This window comes from Heteronotia binoei, chromosome 1 (assembly GCF_032191835.1).
Source record: "Heteronotia binoei isolate CCM8104 ecotype False Entrance Well chromosome 1, APGP_CSIRO_Hbin_v1, whole genome shotgun sequence".
Taxonomy (NCBI): domain Eukaryota; kingdom Metazoa; phylum Chordata; class Lepidosauria; order Squamata; family Gekkonidae; genus Heteronotia; species Heteronotia binoei.
This window is the reverse complement of record NC_083223.1, coordinates 249,491,978-249,516,609: the sequence shown is the minus strand read 5'-3', so window position 1 is coordinate 249,516,609 and position 24,632 is coordinate 249,491,978. Positions and strand designations below refer to the sequence as shown.

Below are 24,632 nucleotides of genomic sequence, written 5' to 3'. Positions count from 1 at the left end.
CTGGGCGCTGCTTCTCTTTGCACCCCCTCCTTTCCGGCTGGCAGACGCCCAGCATGAGAGGCGAAGGAGGAGTCTGCAAGGGAGGAGTCGCTGTCTGCTGTGCAGCCAGGCAGCGGCAGCAAGCGGGGGGTTAAGCGCCGTTGGTTTGCCTGGAAGATCTTGCCTCGCTCGGTTTCCTTATTTCCCGAAGATTGCCCTGGCGTTCTTTCGGCGCCGAGGTACCGGTCGAGATCCAGGTAAAACGGCAAAGGGAAGAATTGTGGGAGCTGAGATTTATTGGCAGCCCTGGGAGTTTTGGTAACAGCTGGTGGGGAGGAGCAGGCGGGAGAAGGGGGCGCAGAGCAGAGGGGAAGGGAGCTGCACTTTTGCGAGTTCGCCTATTACACAACAGCGCTTGGGGACGCGGCTTCTCAGCCCAGGCGAATCAGCCGCTGTCTCCAGTGGGCCTGATTTAAGAGGTGGGAGGGAGGATAAGGAATCATGAGTGCCAGAAAAAGTGAAAATGAGGTGCAGAAGTTTAATCCCTGCTGGAAGTTTTTCCTGAGGCGTTAGCCAGAGTCAAGGCTCAGACCCGGAACCTCTTATCCAAAGACCTCAGTCCCAAGACATACGTGCATAATCGTGAAGAAAGCACCTCTGGGCATGTATAGAGCGTCCTTTCACTCTGAAGAACTACAGCCAGTCCACGTACTAATGGAATTAAAGCAGCTATATGGCTATGCAGTTGTTTAGAAATCAAACTCTGCTAGTTTGTTAAAACTACATGCAAATTGAGTTAGACTGTGGCTTACTTGGCAAAGCAGAATGTTGGCAAATGTGGATGTTTGCTCTGAAGGAAGAAAGACCACATTTCTTTGTTTCAGATATTTTGGAAATAATGACAGAGCAAACCCTTGTGCTAGTTCCAATATTTTCCCTCTGCTGTCCTTGAATGCTGATATTAAGTTGCAGAATGTTCCTACACACTTTGTTCAGTTCTTCTTCATCAATTGTGCGAGGATGGTTATTATTTCTTACTGTAATTTGGGATTACCGCTGCACTTAAACCTTATTTTATGGAATCCACTGCCCAGTTCTATGCAGAGTTACTCCAGCCTAAACTGATCTGTTTCAGTGGATTTAGAGTTGATTTTTATGGGATCACACTGTCTCCAAAACAATTGTCCCCGGTTTATAGGTTGCTTTGATAAAGAATTAAACTGATGGGGGGGGGACTTAGGGGGAGACATGGTAGAGCTTTGTAACATTATGTATGGAGTGGAGAGAGTTGACAAAGATAACTTTTTCCCCTCCCTTTCCCAAAATAATAGAACTTGAGGGCATCCAATTAAGCTGATGTGCAGTGGGCTCAGGATGGATAAAAGAAAATGCTGCCAGAGGAAGTAGTGATGACTACAGGAATAAACAACTTTAAAGAACTGAAAACAGATGGTTTGTTTGCAACTTAGTTGCAAACTGTTCCATTATTTTTGTTTGGTCCCTTTGGGTTCCTTTTTAAATTATTTATATAGTATCTCTTTGTCCTGTCCATTCTCCAAGAACCTCAAGGCAGCTTGCATCAGATTTCCCTCCTCCATTTAACTTCCAACAGCAACTCAGTGTTGGAGACAGAGTGACTGCTCCAAATTCACCATGCAAGCTTTAACGGAAGAGTGAGGATTTGAACCTGGGTCTCCCAGATCACAGGCTGACACTCTAACAATTGCATCAAACTAGAGTTGCCAGCCTTCAGATGGGGCCTGGAGATCTTCCACTTTTACAACTGATCTCCAGCTGGCAAAGATCAGCTCCCCTGGAGAAAATGGTTGCTTTTCAGGGTGGGCTCTTTCACATTCTACCATGCTGAGGCCCAGCGCTGGTGCTAGGGTGCCCTGCCATGCCTGCTGCCCCAAGCAAGGCACTCCCTGTCCCCCCACTGGCAAAGGATGCCCATCCCACCCCTGGTCTCCCCCCCCCCCCATGCCTGGTCAGCTTCGCCACAGCCACCGTACCAGCCAGAGCTCTGGCAGCATGGCACACCAGAGCTGCCTCCAGATGCTGCAATACAGATACACATCTGGATGCACACCTCTACCGCCTCCTCCCTCCCGCACAATTTAAAACACACAGGAGGGCGCTGGAAGAAAAAGAGTGGTCACAATTTCCTTTACTCTCATAGAAGCTGCTCTTTCAAGGACAACTCCTATGAAAACTATGGCTGACCCAAGGCCATTCCAGCAGGTGCAAGTGGAGGAGTGGGGAATCAAACCTGGTTCTCCCAGATAAGAGTCTGTGCACTTAACCATTACACCAAACTGGAAGAGTTGGCCGACCAGCTGATCGGCAGTGTCTTTATTAGCCAGTAGGAAGGGCAGCAACTCTCCCTTCCTCACCCACTCATTCCCCCACCCGCCCCCAGGAGCGCCCAATTTGGCGCTCCCCCAAGGCTTCATCCCTAGGCAACCACCTATGGTCACCTAATGGACACGCTGATCCTGCTGAGGCCCCTCGCTCCTCAAACCCTGCCCTCTCCTGAATCCACCCCCAAAGTCTCCAGGTATTTTCCAACACAGACCTGGCAACCGTACGTCAAACTGTGGGGCTCCTCAGACTTTATGAATTTAGGAAAGGTACAGTTTTGTAAATATCCAATGGAAACCAACTTGCTGAAAGATAAAGCAACAGAGATCCCTGTACAGACATGACCATGAGTTGATTTCTTTAATCATAGTTCATTGTTTCTTCTGAATAGCTGTTTTTGCAGCTCCAGTAGGCAAAAGAAAATTCATTGCACTTCCTGCAGGCTACCATACCTGGCTGGTGTGTTGCATTTTCCTTGGGAGAAGAGAGTCACCAGCTAGGTTGACCTATCCATAGTAGAGTAAGGACTGGTTGCATACTGGCATCTGAAGCCAAGGTTTGAAATGGACCTGCATTAACCATGGTTAAGCGTTATAGTTCGGCTGAGCAAGCTGTGGTGAAGTTGGTTTCCCTGTCTCTTCAGCCTCTCTGTTTGCAAGCAGGTCTCATGCTACCACTTAGGGTGGCCTGTCTGGCATCAACCAGAGTCTGGGCTCTAGCTCTGTGGAATAGGCTGCCAGAAGAGGTGAAAAGAGCTCCCTCCTTGGAGATCTTCAAGAGGCACTGCAAGGCCTGACTTTTTTTTTAAGGGGGTTTGAATGGCAGGCATCTTTTAAGGGCGATAATGTTTGGAGATAATGTCTGTAAAGTTGTGTCTTAATCTCATTTTCAGGGGAGAAAATTCACTCTTCCTATATGTTTCTCACAGATGGAGGCATTTCTCTGTGTAGGGTTTAGACTAGAGTGGGAAGGAGACAGGAAATGGATACAGTGCTCTGCCAGTCACTTGGGAGCAGTCTTTGTGAGGTAAACTTGGCTGGAAGATGGCTTACCTATGACTTGCTTTGCTTAGCCAAGCAAAGAGTTGAACATGAACCTCTCATGGCTTACCCTTAGTGCTGTTCTTTGCTAGTTTCTATGTTGAAAGTCAAGCAGGCCTTGGCTTGGCTAGTAAATGAAGGCATGATGAGCACATCCAACAAATTTTGAATATCTGCACCATTATTTTCAAACAGCGAATGTTAATAATTACTCTGGCATTACCTTGGGCAGTAAGGATGTTTTCCTTCGGTATCTCATGCCAAGGAGGAAGGAGTTTAAACTTCCTCTTTGCTTTGGCCCCAAGCTTAGAAGAAAATTAGCACCTATTCCCTTGCAGTGGAACAAAATTTGAGTCCAGTGGCAATTTTGAGACCAACAATTCTGGGTACAAGCCTTGGTGTGTATGCACACTTCTTCAGATACTTTGAAACAAGACTTCCTCAACCATTACATGTAGGTAGATGGGGGTAGTTGCCAGGAAAGACTAATTAGAATCAAGATGCATAAGTAACTGAGTGATATGTATAGCTAAGATTGGATTAAAGCAGTTGGTAAGACCTGTGAATAGCAGCAAATTAGTGTACAAATAATAAACAAGTTAACAAACAGGTATGAAGACTATGTTTGAGTCCAATGGCACCTTTAAGACTAACAAAGTTTAATTCTGGGTATAAGCAAGAACTGAGTGACTTAGCATGTGTAGTGAGATAAGAACTCGATATCTCTGTTAAGCCCTGGGATTTCTGTTGTCCTGAGTGTTGTAATAACTTGTAATTCAGCACCCTCCCATCCAGCTACTTTGAGGTCTCCTGTTGAGTGCCCTGGTAGGTTGTAAGTTCCCCTAGAGGTTTCTCAATTTTGTAATTCTTGATGTCAGATGTGTGTCCATTTATCCTTTGGTGCAGGGTTTGATCTGTTTGCCCTATGTAGGCATTGTTAGCATTTAATGGCATATAGTCTTAGAAGATGAGCAAGTGAATGTGCCTGAGATGGTGTTGATATTGTTAGATCCAGTCAGTTGTGTTGTCTGGGTGTTATGTGGTAGCAAAATCTCTTGCCCTTGCAGTGAGAAAGAGAAGTTAGGAGAGGCTTCCTTTGAAAAAGGAATCTCTAACCCAACCATTGATGCACAGGAGGTCCAAAGTAGCTATGCTCTGCTCCGGAACTTATAAGGCAATGGCTTGTTTTGCTGAGCTTCTGGTCCAATATTCTGTGTCCAGCAGCCACCAACCAGATGCCTCTGGGAAGACTGCATGTACACAAGGAATAGTTTTTCTGTGTTTTATGTGTGTCATGTATCTGCTAAATGTGGGTAAACTGCCTCCGAATCTGGAGATTATATTTAGCTTTCTTAATGGGTTGACAGAAATATCCTGGAAAAATGTATTTAAAAAGCCATCAGAACTAGTGACCATGTCTTGTAGCAGTGAATTCCATAAGTTAATTGTGTAGTGGGTGTGGAGTCATTCCTTTCCTTTCATGTGTTCTGAATCTACTGCTTGTTACATTTATTAGGTGACTCCTAATACTCAAACATGTTGAGTATGCCAAGGAACAGCAATAAAATACTGTTGGATTCTCTAACAGTAATTTAACCATAAACTTTCATGATTCAAGTGTGAACACTGCAGAAGTGGAGGGAGTGTTCTTCTGCAGTGTTCACACTTGAACCATGAACGTTCAAAACAGAGAGAGGGAGATTTCTCTGTGTGTGTGTGTGTGTGTGTGTGTGTGAGAGAGAGGAACTGTCCATAAAATATTTCCCACTACAGAAGCTTTTTAAAAACTCCTTGTCATATGTCTTAATCTACTCCATTTATTCTTTGTCATAGATTTTCATCTACTCCATTTATTCTTTGTCATAGATTTGTAATTCCCTCCCCTCCTACCCATGTACAATATATTTTGTGGATGTTTTCTGCCACATCCTAGCCAGTACTTTCTTGCATAACTGTTAATTTGTCATGCAAAGTGAAACTCATAATGCAAATATGCTTCTTTTCCAGGATCTCTGTTTCCTGGATTGTGGGGTTTAAGCAACTAGTAACAATTGCCCATTTTCTTGTTCTCAGCTGGGGTTGTCATCTCCAGCTCTAATTGTCTTAGAAAGGCTGGAATAGTCGTGAAGACAAATCCAAACTCCAGTTTGGTATAGTGATTAAGAGTGCAGACTGTAATCTGGAAGAACCAGGGTTGATTCCCCACTCCTCTACATGCAGCTGCTGGGTGGCTTTGGTCAGACACTACTCTACCAGAGATCTCTCAGCCCCACCTACTTCAGAGGGTGTTAGTTTGGAGAGAGGAAGAGAAAGGAGACTAAACTGCTCTGAGCCTTTGAGTGAAGGGCAGGGTATAAATCCTATCTCCTCTTCCCCTCCTTCCCTTGCTCCCTGACCCTTTCTCTCTCTCTGCAGACTGATAATGGGCCTGGCTCCCATATGCCTGAACACCACATTTTACAGCCATCCTTGTATTCTATATTAATTAATCTAGAACACTTAGTGCCCCGGTGCCATGTTTGTAATCCCAGAAATTCCCCTGTGCTAATGAACACTTAATAGGGAACTGCTGGGAAGGTTCCACCCTTTCACACCTCCCTTTCAGAGCATGCAGGAGAGCTTCCTGGTGGTGGATAGAGCCCAGTCTTTGCTCTGTTTTGAATTGCACTGCCCTTGAAGGTGCTGAACATCCGCTGTCAGAAGTTAGTTGCCATTCCTGGCCTAATAGCAAGGCCATCTCTCACTGTTGTGAGAAAACAGAGCAGTCAGATTCTAGTCCAGGGGCACCTTAGAGATCAACAACACTGTCAGGCATTTTCAGAGTTCCCTTTGTCAGATATGAAGTAATTTCTGACGAAGGGAGCTCTGGCTCAAAAACTGATACCCTGAAAACTTTGTTGGTCTCTTAAGGTGTTCCTGGACTCGAATCTGGCTGTTTTGCTGCAGATCGACATGGCTTCCTCTGAAACTGTGAGAAAAAATTTGCTTTGTTTATTATAGTTTCCTAAAAATTTGATTTTCCGCTGGATCTCAGATCTGTCTACCTGGGCTCCTGTCTTGGATAAGATAAATCAGTGGACATGTCCTCCTTGTTAATGAGGCTCAGTTGTTTTCCTTCTCCAAACCTTTCTACCCAGTTTGCCTACCAAAGCACTCCTTAGAATGGAATTATTATTTTTTTTAAAAGGTAGTCAGCTGTGCAAGCACCAGCCGTTTCTGACTCTGGGGTGACGTCGCATCATGACATTTTCATGGCAGACTTTTTTATGGGTGGTTTGCTATTGCCTTCCCCAGTCATCTACACTCCCCCCCCCCCCACCAGCAAGCTGGGTACTCATTTTACTGACCTCGGAAGGATGGAAGGCTGAGTTAACCTTGAGCCGGCTACCTGAACTCAGCTTCCGCCAGGATCAAACTCAGGTCGTGAGCAGACAGCTTGGACTGCAGTACTTCAGCTTTACCACTCTGCCCCACGGGGCTCTTGGAATTATTACAGATGGATGCTTTTTCAGCTGTGTTATTTAAAAGCTAACAGAATAGATTGTAGATCATTCCCTAAGCCATTATTATTAAGGAATTATTATAGATGGATGCTTTTTCAGCTGTGTTATTTAAAAGCTAACAGAATGAATTGCTGATCATTCTCTAAGCAAGTGGTTCCTTTGCTTGACTTCTTTAAGAGGCAATTCTTAAAGTGGGTTCTTAAGTAGCTTGCCTACTCACCTAGGATGAATACAGCTTGTCTGTAGGTGAACAGTTGGAGAAGGTTTTGTAAATATATTTTCCGCTCCTTCAGCAAGAGTATCAGGGTGGAAGGAAGGAAGGAAGGAAGGAAGGAAGGAAGGAAGGAAGGAAGGAAGGAAGGAAGGAAGGAAGGAAGGAGTGCTGCTCAAATGTCCTGGGAGAGAACAATGAATTCTTTTTAAAAATAATAGCATTGCCTTCTGAGTATCTTTCCAATTGGTCATTGCCAGGCCTGGGATTTATAAGAGAACCTGCAATTTCAAATGCTGATATTGCAGTTTTATGAGTTCTTTCAGAGTCTTGGAAGTGATGTTTCTGTTGATACCATCTAAAATGACAATAGACAGTTGCATAACTATTTAGGTAGGGTTTCATGTAATCTGCACCTCTGCAATCCCAATATTTAGCATCCTGGAAGGAAAATCAAGACAATTAAAAAGGTGAGTGAGGAAGATAAGAGAAGGTGCTAAAATGATGCACGGTGTGGAGAGAGAGAAAGAGAGAACTTTTTTGTTACTCCAGAATTTATGTTAATTTGGTTGGCATTGGTTTTAGGACAGACAAAAGTCTTTATGTAGTAGACTTGGGAATGTGGTAAGGATCACTAATGTAACTGGCTCTATGAAAAATAATTACATAAATTCATTAATAATGCAGGTTCTTATTTAGATTACAAACTGACAACCTGTATTTGTTGTATCTTTGTACTGTAGAGATAAAATAAGTAAAGTAAATTTATTTTTATATCCCGCCCTCCCCCGCCAAAGGCGGGCTCACAGACATGGAATACCATGATTTGAATAAAATACAATGTAAACAAACAATTTTAAATACAATTCAGTTACATAAATTAATTAAAATAGATAAAACAGGTGCTATAAGGTACTATAGATCACAATCATGCATAAGTTGGCTAGATGGCTACAGGTCAGTTTAGCTAGGTTCTGTCTTAAAGGCAAGCTGAAAGAGAAAGGTTTTGCAAGCCCTGCGGAACTGATTCAGGTCCCGCAGGGCTCGCACCATCTCTGGAAGTTGATTCCACCATCGAGGGGCCATTGCTGAAAAGGCTTGCTCCCTGGTTGTCTTCAGTCTAGCCTCTCTTGGCCCAGGGATTTGTAGAAGATTTTGAGAGCTAGATCTCAGTGCTCTCTGGGGAACATATGGGGAGATCTAATCTTCTAAATAGATAATAAAAGTAATAACAGTTATAACAATGAATAAACAAATGCAAATGAAGCCCAAATCACATGTAGACCCAATTGTCAGCTTGCAGTTTTCCAACATGCCTTCCAACTGGTATCTTTCTCCAGAGGTGAGCTGCTGCCACCAGACTTTTTTTGTGTCTTTTGTTTCTGTGCTTTCTTCTCATCTCTGTGGTCCCTTGCCAGTTCCTCTTCCACCTGGCTTCTCTCTCACTCGCACTTCCAGCATCTTACATGCCCTTCTTCCATGTGTTCAGAAGTATTACATTTCTGTGACTGCTTGCCTGCATAACTAAATGGAACCTTCATATAGAGGCAGAATACCTTAGCATTATGAGATGCTGAGGGCAAATAAATTGGGACAGGCATCGCTTTTATGGCAAATACCTGAGAGCTTTCTCAGAATTTTTTGACTAACCCCTGATGGCAAGAGACAGCTAAACCAAATGGATCTTTGGTCCTGTCAAGAAGGTCTCTTATGTGATTATATGGTTGACACCCCTGATGTAGCCAATCCTCCAAGAGCTTACAGGGCTCTTAGTACAGGACTTACTGTAAACTCCAGAAGGACTGGCTGTATCAGCGGTGTGTGGCTTAATATGCAAACGAGTTCCTGCTACAAAAAAAACCCTGGTAGGCATGAGAATTAAATGGAACATTCGTGTACACTGGCAGCTGAAAAACATATGCTGAGGAGTGAGGACAGTTAAACAAGGAAGGCTTCTGGCCACTGTTGAAGGCAGGATATTGGATTAGATGGACCTCTTGCTTGATCCATAGGCTTCTCTTAGGTTTGTATATATTTGTATCTATGCTTTTAGTTTTGACCACCCCCCCTCCAAGTTTTTAGCCCTTGTATCTGTATATATATGTCAGAATTCAAATGCAGGAGCGGGGTAGAGAGGACTTGGGGCTTTTACAATGTAGATGCAACGTATAAATAACCATGAGGTAGCGTGGTGTAGTGTTAAGACTGGTGGAGTCTAATCTGGAAAATGGGGTTTGATTCCCCCCCTCATCCTCCACATGAAGCCAGCTGGGTGACCTGGACCAGTCACAGTTCTCTCAGAACTCTCTCAGCCTCACCTACCTCACAAGAAGATGATGATGGAAGAAGAAAAAGATATTGGATTTATATCCTGACCTCTACTCCGAATCTCAGAGTCTTAGAATGGCTCACAATCTCCTTTATCTTCCTCCCCCACAACAGATACCCTGTGATGTGGGTGGGACTGAAGCTCTCACAGAAGCTGCCCATTCAAGAATCTCTGGCAAGAGCTATGGCTAACCCAAGGCCATTCCAGCAGCTGCAAGTGGAAGAGTGGAGAATCAAACCCAGTTGTCCCACATAAGAGTATCACACAGCCATTCTGCCCACTAGGCAAACTAGGCATTTGCCTAGGGTGCTGGCAGGGCAGGGTCACCAAAATCATCCCTTGCCCCTGCCCCTTAGACAAATCCCTAGTTGTTTCCCCCTCCCTCCCACCCAATTTTTACTGCCCGCAGAACTGGTGATGAAGTGCCAGCTCCCTGGGCTCTTTCAAGGCCGCCCCCCGCCGATCAGCTGATTGGTGAGAAAAGCCACGCCAAGGCCAGCGGCTCCTATGCCGGCCTTCCAGCACTCTCAGCATTTTCAGCGCTGAGGTGGCGGTGACAGGGGAAAGGACAGCGAACCGCTGGAAAAGCAGTGACCGCAACGTCTGCTTCCTCCACACTTTTCAGCAGTTCGCTATCCTTCCCACTGCTGCCACTGCCCCAGCACTGAGAAGGCCAGAATAGGAGCTGCCGCTGGCTTTTCCTTTCGATCAGCTAATTGTCAGGAGGGGCGACCTTGAAAGAGCCCTCGGACCTGGTGGTTCAGCGCCGGTTCCCCGGCCATTGAAACTGGGAGGGAGGGGAGGTGCCGTGGAGGGGGGCAGCAGGGCATGGGGGGCAGCGAGGCTGCCTGGGGTGCCATGCATGCTTACGCTGGGCCTGAGAGTATACACACTTAACCACTACACCAAACTGTGCCTATTGTGGGGAGAGGAAGGGAAGGCTATTGTAAGCCACTTTGAGACTCCTTAGGATAGAGAAAAGTGAGGCATAAAAATCAGCTCTCCTCCAAAGAGACCCAGTTTGGTGTAGTGTTTAAGTGTGCCGACTCTTATCTGGGAGAACCGGGTTTGATTCCCGACTCCTCCATTCGCAGCTGCTGGAATGGCCTTGGGTCAGCCATAGCCCTCATAGGAGTTGTCTTTGAAAGGGCAGCTTCTGCGAGAGCTCGCTCAGCCCCATCTACCCCACAGGGTGTCTGTTGTGGGGGAAGAAAATAAAGAAGATTGTAAGCCACTCTTTCAGAGAGAAGGGCAAGGTATAAACCAATGGTCTTCTTCCTCTTAGACAGCTCTGTTGAACAGGAACAGTCTCCAGGTAACCCATCCAGAAGTCTTTTATCTGTTGGAAGGGGGACAGCTCTTTTATTCTGACGGGCCATCAATGTACCACAATTTTAGACAAATTATTTGCAAGTGTGTTCTGTGTCAAGTCCTTTCCCTTCCACGTAGTAAACAGTAAGAGAACAAAGTCTGAGTCCAGTGGCACTTTTAAGACCAACAAAGCTTAATTCTGGGTAGCTTTTGTGTGCATGCCCACTTTTCCAGATAAAAATATACTTCCTCAAGCCTTACATGTGGGGGGAGGGTTTTGTTGCCAGGAAGGACCACTTAGAGTCAAGATGCATAAGTTAATGAGTGATAGATCCGAATAGGCAGCCATGTTGATCTGAAGTAGTAGAACAAAATAGGAGTCAATTTCACCTTTAAGACCAACTAATAAATATTTATTTATTTATTTATTTATTTTTATTATTTATAATAATTATTTAAATTATATTTATTTATAAATAAATAAAACTAAATTGGTCTTAAAGGTGTGATTGACTCTTATTTTGTTCTAACTGAGTGATGTATAGCTGATTGGACTAAAACAGTTAGTAAGACCTGTGAATAGCAGCAAATTAGCATACAGATAAAAGAGTTAACAAACAGGTGTGAGAATGGATCTGAAAAGAAAAGGCATGCACCTGCCTCACAAAGTGTGCAAAGACTTAAGCTTGCGTGTTGGAACATCAGAACCATGCTTGACACAGTAGACAGTGGTCGCCCTGAACGACGCTCTGCTCTAGTTGCCCACAAACTTCTCAGGTTGAATATTGACATAGCAGCTCTCAGTGAGGTCCGTTTCCCTGAGGAAGGTATGTATGTATGTATGTATGTATGTATGTATTTATGTATTTATTTATTTATTACATTCAATTTATATCCCGCCCTCTCCGCAAGCGGACTCAGGGCGGCTCACAACATTATAGTTTTACCATTGTATTTTAAGGTAGTCTTCAAGAACATGGTGCTGGCTATACCCTCTACTGGTCGGGTAAGTCAAAGGCTGAGAGCCGCCTTTCTGGCGTTGGCTTCATGGTCAGGAACTCCATTGCCTCCAAACTCAAAAACCCGCCAACAGGTCACTCAGATCGCATCATGTCCATGCGCCTCCCACTTCAAAACAAGCAGCATGCAACACTCTTCAGTGTGTATGCCCCAACCCTTCAAGCAGATCCTGCAGAAAAGAACAAGTTCTATGCTGATCTACACAACCTTGTACGGAAGACCCCTACAGAGGACAAGGTGATCATCCTTGGCGACTTTAATGCCAGAGTAGGTAAAGACTCGCAAGCCTGGAAAGGAGTACTTGGCAAACACGGCATTGGCAACTGCAATGATAACGGGCGCCTCCTGCTAGAATTCTGCACGGAGCACCAGCTCACCATCACCAACACTATGTTTCAGCAGAAGAACAGCCTGAAGACAAGCTGGATGCACCCATGGTCCAAGCACTGGCACCTTATCGACTACATTCTGGTGCGCCAGAGAGACCTTCGAGATGTCTTACACACCCGAGTAATGCCCAGCGCGGAATGTCATACGGATCATCGTCTTGTACGCTGCAATCTCCGTCTTCACTTTAAACCCACACCCAGGAGAGGAGGTATCCCTCGGAGGAAGCTTCAGGTTGGCAGCCTTCAGTCAGCCGAAGTTAAAGCTGCCTTCCAGGCAAAACTCCAGTCAAGAATTGAGGACCCCAGTTGCCCCACAGACCCTTCTCCAGAAGCACTCTGGGAACACCTAAAAACTACCATCCTGTCGATCTCTGAAGAAGTCCTCGGGTTCTCCACAAGGAAGAACAAGGACTGGTTTGACCAGAACAATCAAGAGATCCAAGAATTACTAGCAAAAAAGAGATCTGCCTACCAAGCACATCTTGCTCAGCCCTCCTGTCCCGGGAAAAAAGCAATCTTTCGCGCTGCATGTAGCAACCTCCAGCGCAAGCTTCGAGACATTCAGAACGAGTGGTGGACCAAGCTTGCAGAGAGAACCCAGCTGTGTGCAGACACTGGTGATTTAAGAGGGTTCTACGAAGCCCTGAAGGCAGTATATGGCCCATCATATCAGGCTCAGAGTCCCTTGCGTAGTGCAGACGGCCAAGTGCTCCTCACAGACAAGGCATCCATACTGAACCGGTGGTCGGAGTATTTTCAGGCTCTCTTCAGTGCCAACCACGTAGTTCAAGATTCAGCAATCCACCTCACCCCACTTCAACCAGTGAAAACAGAGTTGGATGAGATCCCCACCCTAGAAGAGACTGTTAAAGCCATCAAGCAACTGAAAAGTGGCAAGGCAGCGGGAGTTGATGGAATCCCACCAGAGATCTGGAAGCATGGGGGCACAGTACTACATAGCACACTTCACAAAGTACTTGTCACCTGCTGGGAACAAGGCAAACTACCACAGGACTTTCGCGATGCAATCATCATCACTCTACACAAGAACAAAGGAGAAAAGTCAGACTGCTCCAACTACCAGGGGATAACCCTGCTCTCCATCGCAGGCAAAATCCTTGCCAGAATACTCCTGAACAGACTGGTGCCCACCATTGCAGAAGAACTCCTCCCAGAGAGCCAGTGTGGCTTCAGAGCTAACAGGAGCACCACCGACATGGTATTTGTTCTCAGGCAGCTCCAAGAGAAATGCAGGGAACAGAACAAGGGTCTATATGTGACTTTTGTCGACCTTACCAAAGCTTTCGATACCGTTAGCAGGAAAGGCCTGTGGCAAATCTTGGAGCGTTTAGGATGTCCCCCAAGGTTCCTCAGCATGATCATCCAGCTACATGAAGACCAGCGAGGCCAAGTCAGACACTGCAACGACCTCTCGGAGCCCTTCCCAATAGGCACAGGTGTAAAGCAAGGCTGCGTTCTCGCGCCAACTCTCTTTACGATCTTCTTTAGCATGATGCTTCAAAGAGCCGCAGTAGATCTAGATGATGACGATGGTGTCTACATCCGCTATCGCACCGATGGCAGCCTGTTCAACCTGAGGCGACTAAAGGCTCACTCCAAGACAATGGAAAAACTCATCCGAGAGCTACTATTTGCTGATGATGCTGCACTTATCTCCCACTCGGTATCAGCTCTGCAGCATATGACGTCCTGCTTTGCAGAGGCTGCCAAGCTATTCGGCCTAGAAGTTAGTCTGAAGAAGACAGAAGTTCTCCACCAGCCTGCACCCCAGGAAGATTATCACCCTCCCTGCATCACTGTGGGTGAATCAGTACTGAAGACAGACCAGCAGTTCAGCTACCTGGGGTGCATCATCTCCTCAGATGCCAAGATCGACAAGGAGATTGACAACAGGCTGGCAAAGGCAAACCGTGCATTTGGCCGACTGCACAAAAGAGTGTGGAGCAACAAGCATCTGAAAAAAGGCACAAAGATCAATGTTTACAAAGCGGTTGTGATGACAACCCTCATCTACGGCTCCGAATCGTGGGTTTTATACCGTCATCACCTGCGACTCCTTGAGCGCTTTCATCAGCGCTGCCTTCGCACCATCCTCAACTTCCACTGGAGTGACTTTGTAACCAATACTGAAGTCCTCAAGAGGGCGGAGGTTACAAGCATCGAAGCACTGCTGTTGAAGATGCAGCTGCGCTGGGCAGGGCATATATCTAGGATGGAAAACCACCGCCTTCCCAAGATTGCTCTGTATGGCGAACTTTCCACCGGCCATCGAAATAGAGGGGCACCAAAGAAGAGGTACAAGGACTCCTTGAAGAAATCCCTTGGCACCTGTCGCATCAACCATCACCAGTGGTCTGACCTAGCCTCAGATCGCAAAGCATGGAGGCACACCATCCACCAGGCTGTCTCTCCCTTTGAGAACGCACGTATAGCTGGTCTTGAGGACAAAAGGAGATTGAGGAAGAATCGCACTGCTACAGCACCAACCCCAAATCAGACTTTTCCCTGCAGCCACTGTGGCCGGATCTGCCTGTCCCGCATTGGTCTTGTCAGCCACCAGCGAGCCTGCAGCAGACGTGGACTACTGCACCCTTCTTAAATCTTCGTTCGCGAAGTCAAGCCGAGAGAGAGAGACAAATTATGCAAAATAAGTGCACATTGTTTCCGTTTATATTAATTATTCAGGATGTGGAATTCCTTTTGGCACATACAATACAGAAGTGTAGCAGCTCTAATAGTCCAGAGTAGCCAGAGCACAGAAGTTATGCAGAGTCAGGACTTTGATGGGAGACTACCAAGAAAGACTGGGGCTGCTATGCAGAGGAAGGCAATGGCAAGCCGCCTCTGCTCATCTCTTGCCTTGAAAACATCATAGCCCTTGTATTACCATGAGTTGGTTGCAATATTATACAGAAATAACTGGACTTCAGGAGGCAGATAGCTTGAGACCCTTCGCCCAACAGACTTGGAATACCAGCATGTTCCTGCATATTCCTCAGTAATTAAATAGAATTGTTGTGCTTTGTCTGCCATGAGACCTGTAGGTGGAAAAGGAGGGATTGTATAATTCTTCTTCAGTCTTGAGACTGCAGAGCCTTCTCACTAGTAACCTCCTCTCTACAGGATGGTGTTTCCTCTTCCTCATTTTTGCCCACACAGAGAGAGACATCTAATTGGAGAAGATGGTTTCCCCACCACCACCCCCGAGACATTCTGTGGGTTTAAAATGTTGCAAGTTTTTAAGTTAGGCAGAGCTGCACAGACCAAAAACAAGGAATCTCCCCTCCTCTCTATAGCCTCAGCAGCTCCAGAACCTTTTCTCCAGGGGAAAGCAACCCGCCGAGAACAAATCTGAATCTTTCTGATAAAAACACTTTTGCAGGTCCAAACCCATCCATTGCCAGGTAGGGCAATGGCTTCAGGAATAATTGATTAGGTGACTAAGATTGTTGAAGAGAAAGCTGCAGGCCACTGATGACTCATTCCTGGGGTTATCTTGCTGCCTGCTGTTACTTGAAATACTTGTTCTAAAGTTCCTGGGAATGGGAGGGAGAGGGGAAGGAAGCCACCATGGCAACATACCTTTATGAGTCCACCCATTAGCACTTCCTCCACCCAATTTATTGTTCCCTCATTTGTGGCTTGCAAAATACCTGGTAACTCGTTAACCTTGCTATATGGCAAGAGTGTTGGAACAGCCCTCCTTGTATCAAACCATCTGTCTGGTTCAGTGTTCTGCTTTTGAGACCAGCTGTCCAGGCAGCTTGAGGGCCCTCCGCATTCATTTCACCCTAGCAACCAGTATAGAGGTAGACTGTGTCTGAATAAGAGATACTGCTTAGCTGCCATTGGTAATAGCTGGGGATAGACCTGTCCACACCTGTCATTGTGGCTAGACCTGTCCACGCCTTTGAATTTCTGAAGCGATCGCTGTGTTTCTAACTGTCAGTTCCACAAGCTGGTCTTTCACATCACCTACTGCATGGTCTTTTTAACAGGAGGTGCTGGGAATTAGATCTGGGATCTTCTGCATGCCAATTAGAGGCTCTACCACTGAGCCACAGTACCTCCCAGAGCATCTGCCTTGCATGGGAAAGATCCTAGGCCCAGTCCTGGACACCTCCGCAGCTGCTGCCTGTCTGAGTACAGAACACTGACCTTGATAGACCAAAGGTTTGACTTGTGTTCATGGACTTGCTTTTGTCAGTCCTATTTGCCCATCAGTTTTGCTAACTGATGTTGCTCTAGAGATGTGAAGGTGTGGGGGGCAGGTTCAGAGTGGGTTACAAATATGAAAAGCAACTCAGTCAGAAAGCTGAAATGTCCAATAAGCAAAGCAGTGCTGTAGGATTAGCAGGGATTTTTTTTTTCTGGAAAAAAGTGCCAGAACTCTCAAGAGGGAAAGGAAAGAGAAACACACAGCTGCCGCTCATGAACTTTTAAACATTTTCTGAGAATGTTCTATCAGTTGAACAACTAGATTAGAGGCCAGTAGCACCTTAGAGTCCAACAAAATTTTGGGGGTATAAGCTTTCAACACTCAAAGTTCCCTTCCACAAATTAATCCCTTCTGCTAGTGATTGCCAGTTCCTCTGTCTTCCACTTTGCTTGCACAAAGCATCTCCAAGGTCTGGAAAGAAGGCGACTATAAAAAAAAAACTTCATGCAATTTGCTAATCTCTTAATATGACTACTATAATGTGCTCTATGTGAGGCTGCCCTTAAAATAGCTTTTTCCTCTTTTTCAATGCAATAAATCAAGCAAGATACAAGAAGTGCACTATTTACAGAGTAATTAACAAAATGTGCTTATCACCCCATACTGAATAAAATCTTGAAAAGTTTGTCAGTCTCAACTGATCCATATGTGGTCACTCATCTTCTATTGGGTGCAAATAACACCACATTTATATTGATTTTTTATTGTAGAAGCCATTCAATTAATGTCCTTTGTCTTTCTAACACCCTTTATTTGTTATGTCATACCTTGCATTTGTGTTTTTCCCCATGGTTTGGTAATCCCCAGGGCTTTTTTTCCCTGTGGGAACACAGCAGAACAGAGTTCTGGAACCTATTTGTGGGAAACAAAATTCACTTCAAGGTGTCATAACAAATATTTGCAGACAATGTTCCGTTTCTAATCCAAAGTTTTAACACATGTCTTCAGATTCTCTAAAGTGTGGAATTTTACATTTTCTTGTTTCGGTACCTAGCTTTTTGACAGTTATAGTTCCAGCTGCAGAATTTAAATACAAAATTATAAATGCACACAGGACAGGAAACCTGAAAAATATGAATTTTTCCCTGGTGCAGGATATTTGGATGCGAGAATCAAATGTTTAGGTTTGAGTGAGCTCTGCTGGGATTCTGCTACTCTTAGCTACAGAATGACCATTGTAAAAAAAAATTTAGCACAGGAAATGAGACCTTGCTGATTTGATCTTCTGATTTCTGCTGCTAGGCAGCTGTTTCTGGGTGTGGGGGCTGGTTTCTCGGGGGACCTATCAAGCTTGCAAGTAAGATGATTTTCTCACCGCTTTTTTATTGAGCTAGCTAACAAACACGCAAAGATCCCTGACCTCCTGAGGTGTTCTTTCAGTGCACTCCAGCATCTTGCAAGGCTGATTCATGTGGTGAGAATTTATGTATATGTATGTGTGCAAATTCCAGAGGGGGGGTAGCCCTCTGATGCAGCATAAACCAGAAGTTGCAGCTAATGAAGTGAGTTCTAACCATGAAAACTTTTGCTAAAATGAATCTGCTAGTTGAATGAGCAAATCTGAAGATTCTTCAGGCAGACTGAAGTCCCATTTCAGTACACTGGGGCAAGAGGCTTCAATTTGGACTGCCCTACAGGTGCAATCCTGTGTGTTTGGTGGAAAACTGAGAGGGAAGTTTTTGATCTATGTTTATCTGGCCAACATTCCACTTTTAGTGTTTACCATGAGAGTGGGGGGGGGAGATAAAAATTGAAAGGTGCAAACAATATGAAAATAGATTTTCAGAAAGTCGTTTGCATATTAGGCCACACACCCTGATGTCACCATTGTTTTACACAGGCAGTTTGTAGGAAAAACCCAGCACGAGCTCATTTGCATATTAGGTCACACCCCTGACACCAAGCCAGCTGGAACTGTGTTCCTGCTTAAAAAAAATCCTGAGAGATTTTTTTGTAAACGCAAATTCTGCATCTCTGTGTGTGTGCATGTATATGCATAGTATCCGTGGTTCTCATAATATCCGTTCTACTACAACCACAACTCGGTGTGGTTGTAGTAGTTAGATTCTCAGACTAGCATCTGGGAGACCCAGGTTCAAATTCTTACTCATACAGTGGAAGCTCATTGGGTGACTTTGGGTCAGTCATGTTCTCTCAGCCTAACCTACTTCACAGAGTTGTTGTGAGGATAAAATGGAGAAAGAGAGGAAGTTGGATCTTGATTGGGGAGAAAAAAGGGGTATACATGAAGCAAATAGATGTGTTGAGTCTCTGCATGTGCTTCGGGTCTGAGTCTGACATGACACAAGTGGAAGTTTTGTGGTATTTGAATGAGCTTAAGAAAAGTGCTTTGTGCTCACTGGCACAATCTCTCACTTCTCTCCTCATATCCCTTGAACTGGATGTTTTGTTCTTAACTAGTTCGTCCTGGATTTCCTCCCCACCATAGTTTGCTGATCCATCTAAGGTACCAAAACTAGGGTTTGTGACAAACCAAACAAACCAGACAGGGGGAACCCTGTGCACTGAGGGCTACCTAGTAGTGAGAGAAGGGAAGATCACACAAATAAACACATGAAGCTGCCTTATATTGAATCAGACTATCAGATCAATATGGCCAGCATTGTCTTATACAAAGAATGTCAGGAGCTCTCCAGAAACTCAGGCAGAGGTCTTTCACATCTCCACCTCCTAAGATGAGAGGGCTGCCAACCTCCAGGTGGGGCCTGGAGATCTCCCAGGATTACAACTGATTAGATCCCCTGGAGAAAACTGCTGCTTCGGAGGGTGGACTCTGTGGCATTATACCCTGCTGAAGTCCTTCCCCTCCCTGGCTCCACTCCTAAATCTCCAGGGATTTCCCTACCCAGAGTTGGCAATTCTATCCTGGGGGCCAAGTACTTCCTGCTCTACTGCTCTACTAGTTCTCTCCCACAGGAGAAAGGATCGATGAAGGAGCAATGTGAGAGATATAACAGCAGCATTATCTCTTAGCCTGGTGTTTTTTTCAGGAGTCAGACATCATGTTCACACATGAAGCTGCCTAATACTGAATGAGATCATCACGGTCAGTATTGTTTGCCCAGACTGCAGTGGCTCCCCAGCAGCTCAGACAGAGGTCTGTCACATCACCTACTACCTAGTTTCTTTTAACTGGAGGTACCAGGGATTGATCTTGAGATCTTTTGTGTGCCCAGAGAGCACTGAGCCATAGCCTCTCCCCTAAAGCATCTTCCAAGCTTATTTGTGTAACGAGCGTTGCCTCTGAATGAAGGTTTTGCCTTGCTTTTCTCACAGAATACAGGAATTACTAGTAAAGCAGCATTCAGGTGATTTTACAGTGACACTGGCAAAAATAGTAAACCAGTGAAGAACAAAAGCATTATTTTGATTACGATTAACTTTATTTATAGTCTGCCTTTCTCTCTCAGACTCAAGGCAGGTTACCAAATATGAAAAGCAATTCAGTCAGGCAGCAAAGACTTCTAAATAAACAAAACAATGCAGTGGAACTAGGATTACAGAGCTGGAAAACCATGCAAAGGACAAACTGTCCAAGGCAACAAAATAAATGAAAAGGCTGCAGCACTTGCGTTCCATTCACAATTACCAACTGCTGGCTAGTTTTCGACTGGTTTAACTACTCCCCCCCCCCCCCCCCTTTCTGGCTTGTTGGCAGCCGAGTGTTGTTTTTTTATGTATATATAATGTGGGAAATAGCAGACAGACTGGTTTAAAATTATTTTTTCTTTATTTTTTAGGCCCTATTACCGTTTCATAGATTGCCATTTGGATTGTAGGTTGTATATTTGTTATTATGTTTTAACATTTTAAACTGTTAGAATTACTGTTGTTCATTATTGTTGTGACCTACTGTGTGTGGGGGGGAAACAGCACAGAAAGTTAAATAAATGTGTTACCATTCCTCATAATTAGGGTTGCCAATCCCCAGGTGGGGGCAGGGGATCCCTCAGTTTGGAGGCCCTCCGCCTGCTTCAGGGTCGTCAGAAAGCGGGGGGAGGGTAGGGAAATGTCTGCTGGGGACTGTTATTCCTTATGGAGATTTATTCCCATAGAAAATCATGGAGAATTGATCCGCGGGTATCTGGGGCTCTGGGAGGGGGGCTGTTGTTTGAGGTAGAGGCACCAAATTTTCAGTATAGCATCCAGTGCCTCTCCCCAGAATACCCACCAAGTTTCAAAAAGATTGGACCAGGGGGTCCAATTCTATGAGCCCCAAAAGAAGGTGCCCCTATCCTTCCTTATTTCCTATGGAAGGAAGGCATTGAAAAGGTGTGCCGTCCCTTTCAATGTGAGGGCCAGAACTCCCTTTGCAGTTCAATTATGCTTGTCACAGCCTTGATCTTGGCTCCACCCCTAATGTCTCCTGGCTCCACCCCCAAAGTCTCCAGATATTTCTTGAATTGGACTTGGCAACCCTACTCATAATCAAAATGACTTCGATGACTTTGGGTGAGGTCAGATAGTCCCCAAATTCGCTATAATCTCACCAGGTCATCCAAGGCCTACAACTCAGTGAGGGAAAGCAGCTGGGATGTGGTGCCCAGGTAGCTCTTTCAAACCATCCTGTTAGGCCTTTCCTCTCCCCCCCCCCACCATACCCCTCAGTTTTGCAGCAAGTACATGGTGGGTGCCCTTTTCCAGATATGTGCTAGCTGGCAACGCGGTTTATGGTTAGAGCCTTTCCATGAAGGACATTTTGTAAGCTTGCATCATTTTTTAAAAAATACCTTTTTCAAATTCCTTTTTTTCTTGTGTACTCAAGGAAGGAGAAATGTCTGCTACTGTCACAGTTGATGTAGCAGAGCCAGGGTTTAATTTCTCTTGACCTCTTTTCCAGAGAAGGCCCAAGATATTTAAATGCCTGAGCTAGAGAAACTAAGTGGCAGCTTCCTTATGGAAACAAAATGTACCCTTCTACATCCTGTCCCCTGAGTAGAAAGAAATTAATCTGCTTCTACCTCTGGCTACTGAGGCAAAAACCCCAGGATAACCAGTAAGCACCAGGCCTTAGTTTTAACTGCTATGCATTTTAAATTGCATTAATATTTGTTCCAACTAAGTCACTGAACAAATGTTGGTGACTAACAGGGCTCTTTTTGTAGAAAAAGCCCAGCAGGAACTTATTTGCATATTAGGCCACACCCCCTAACACCAAGCCAGCTGGAACTGCATTCCTGTGCATTCCTGCTCAAAAAAAGCCTTGGTGACTAATAAGAATGTAGGTTTTGGTTGTGCTGTACAGATTCCACACCCTCTCCACCTTAGCCTCTCTTGACAAAGGCTGAGAGGTGGATCTTTCAGCAGTGAGTGTGCCCAGGGCTTTTTGTTTTTTAGCATGAACGCACAGGAACATAGTTCCAGCTGGCTTGGCATCAGGGGGTGTGCCTAATGTGCAAGTGAGTTCCTGCTGGGCTTTTCCTATAACCCTCCCCCCCCCAAGTGTGCCTATCCAGGTAGTTAATGTGTGCAGGAGCCCTATACACAGACTGGACTGAGAGATGGGGAAAGTGCTCTGATGGAGCTTAAGTATGGCCTCTGTAGGAATATAATGGAGGGATCAACTGGGCTTCGTTGCCATTTTGGGCTCCTGAAAGCTGAGAACTGGAATGCAAAGGGCAGGCAGATGGCATTTGGCAGGCATTGACACTAGTGGGGGTTGTCTGTGCACTGCAGTTTAAAAGAGAACAGAAATCCATGGGCATACAATACAGAACTTGGTTCTGCAACCGAATCAGTTATGCATATTGAACCATTTTTCACTTGCCTTAATTTTGTTATATTACATGATTCTATTTTTTTGCTAGTCAAAACACAGTTACAGAGCTAGCCTCACACTGAAGTCCTGTCTCCAACCACTAGAAATATCATTCAGCCATTGCTCTTGGCTTTTGAGGTTTCCACTGGCATTGCCCATCTGTTCTCAAGCAGCCATAGGATTTGTGTTTCAGAATTAAAACTGAAATTCTCATAAAGCTAGTTCTTGGAGCTTAGAGGCAAAAGTTGATTTATGTCAGAAGCCTGTCAAAGAAAGTCTGTTTTTGCTTTCTAAAGGAGTAGAATCTTGATCTAGAAAAAATTGAAACTGAAATGCCACCAGTTTTTGTTCTTGTATGGTGTCATCCCAGAATGGAACAACATATTCTGCAAGTTTCTTGTGGATACATTTTTTAAACATAAAAGTTTCATCATGTTTTGAGCCACAGTTCTTTAGAAGAAAAGTTTACGTTGGCTGCCATCAATGTGCTGATGATACCCAGCTCTTTGTGTTCTTATCCAAATAGAAGCACTGAACCCCTGCCTGACTGTTATGATTAGCTAGTTAAGAGTGAAAAAACTGAAACCAAACCTTGGGAGGACATAGTTAATGCTTGCTGGGAAGCCGGAGGCCTTGAAGGGCATTGTCCTCCCCAGTTTCGATAGGTCCAGCTGACCCTTGCTGACTCGGATAAGAGCCTAGGGGTTATACTAGATCCAGCAATACTGCTGGAGAAGCAAGTTAATAAAGTTAACAAAAAGCATCTTCTTCCAATTCAGTGGCCTGGGAAATGACACCCTACATTGACATGACCAATCAGCTCACCTGGATCTATACCTCAGTAACACTGGGAATATAGGAGCCCCGTGGCACAGAGTGGTAAGCTGCAGTACTGCAGGCCAAGCTCTGCTCACAACCTGAGTTCGATCCTGGTGGAAACTGGGTTCAGGTAGCTGGCTCAAGGTTGACTCAGCCTTCCATCCTTCCAAGGTCAGTAAAATGAGTACCCAGCTTGCTGGGGGTAAAGTGTAGATGACTGGGGAAGGCAATGGAAAGGAAAAAAAGGAAGGTCCCCTGTGCAAGCACCAGTCGTTTCCGACTCTGGGGTGACATTGCTTTTACAACATTTCCACAGCAGACTTTTTTACGGGGTGGTTTGCCATTGCCTTCCCTAGTCATCTACACTTTCCCCCCAGCAAGCTGGATACTCATTTTACCGACCTCGGAAGGATGGAAGGCTGAGTCAGCCTCCAGCCGGCTACCTGAAAACCCAGCTTCTGTCGGGGATCGAACTCAGGTTATGAGCAGAGCTTAGGACTGCAGTACTGCAGCTTTAACACTCTGCACCATGGGGCTATGGCAAACCACCTCGTAAAAAGTCTGCCATGAAAACTTTGGAAACGACTGGTGCTTGCACCTTTACCAGTTACCTTTTTAACATTGGGACTAGACTACTGTAATACAATCTACATTGGTCTCTCCTGAAAATCAACTCAGAGACTCCAGTTAATACAGAACATCTTCTGTAGCTGCCACCTTGTAAATGGGCAAGATCAACAAACAACCATACTGGTGCAGTCTGTGTTCTGGCCTATGGAATGGCCTGCCTGGGGAGGTCAGGAAGATTCCCCTCTCCTTACTTTCTGCAAACTATGCAGAATTGAATTATTCAAAAGGGGTTTTCTACACAGATGATAAATCTGTACTATAAAAAAACAGTTCAGAAAAATACTTGGGTAATGAATTAGGGACTGAAGTCTATCCTGCTTTGTATAGCTCATACTTCCTGTTGCTGTTGGTAGGATCCTGCTATGCAATTTTTGCAATGTTTCACACATCATATTAATACTTATGTTTTGCTTCCATTCTGTATAGATTTCTAGTTTGTTCCAGATTTCTGCAGTCCAAATTCAGTTACATTGCCATATTGGGCATCCCATCTTGGTTGACTGTACTGAATTGCTCTATGTAAACTGCCATGGGTTCCACTGAGAAAGGCAGACTATAAATAAATAAAATTATAGAGAATAATACTAAAATCCAAACAATACTATAGGTGTGTATTCTTCTACCCAAGTCATGAACAGTCTTACCCTTTTGTTTTGCGAGCTTTGACAAATGTAGTCATACATCTCCACTCTTTCTCGGAATCATTATTCTGGCAGGGACCGTATAGAACCAGCGTGGTGTAGGGGTTAGAGTGCCATACTAGGACCTGGAAGAACTAGGTTCAAATCCCCCCACTTGGCCATGGAAGATTGTTGGGTGACCTTGCTTCAGTTTCTCTTGGCCTAACCAACCTCACAGGGTTGTTGTGAGGATAAAGTTGAGGACAAAGTTGTAAGCTGCTTTGGTCCCCATTAGGGAGAAAAGTGAGGTGTAAATATAGGCAATCTAGCCCAATATTGTGCCTGGTATAGGAAATCCAAGCAATGGCATTCCTGAAAGATGCGGCTGTCTATGCCTGAAG

The 24,632-nt window shown here is 45.0% G+C and overlaps 1 protein-coding gene across 2 annotated transcripts in view; it reads left to right on the top strand.

The window, feature by feature from the left end:
* Window positions 1-94: 94 nt before the first annotated feature.
* The window catches only part of CAPN1 (calpain 1), a 65,293-nt gene continuing 40,755 nt past the window's right edge, over window positions 95-24,632 (top strand). The window contains exon 1 of one of the 2 annotated variants that reach the window (XM_060251833.1): window positions 95-236. The gene's annotated coding sequence lies outside the window, so the exon portion shown is untranslated. Of the gene's footprint in view, window positions 237-22,540; window positions 22,562-24,632 lie in introns of those variants that run through there. The other variant, XM_060251841.1, reaches the window with a different exon arrangement.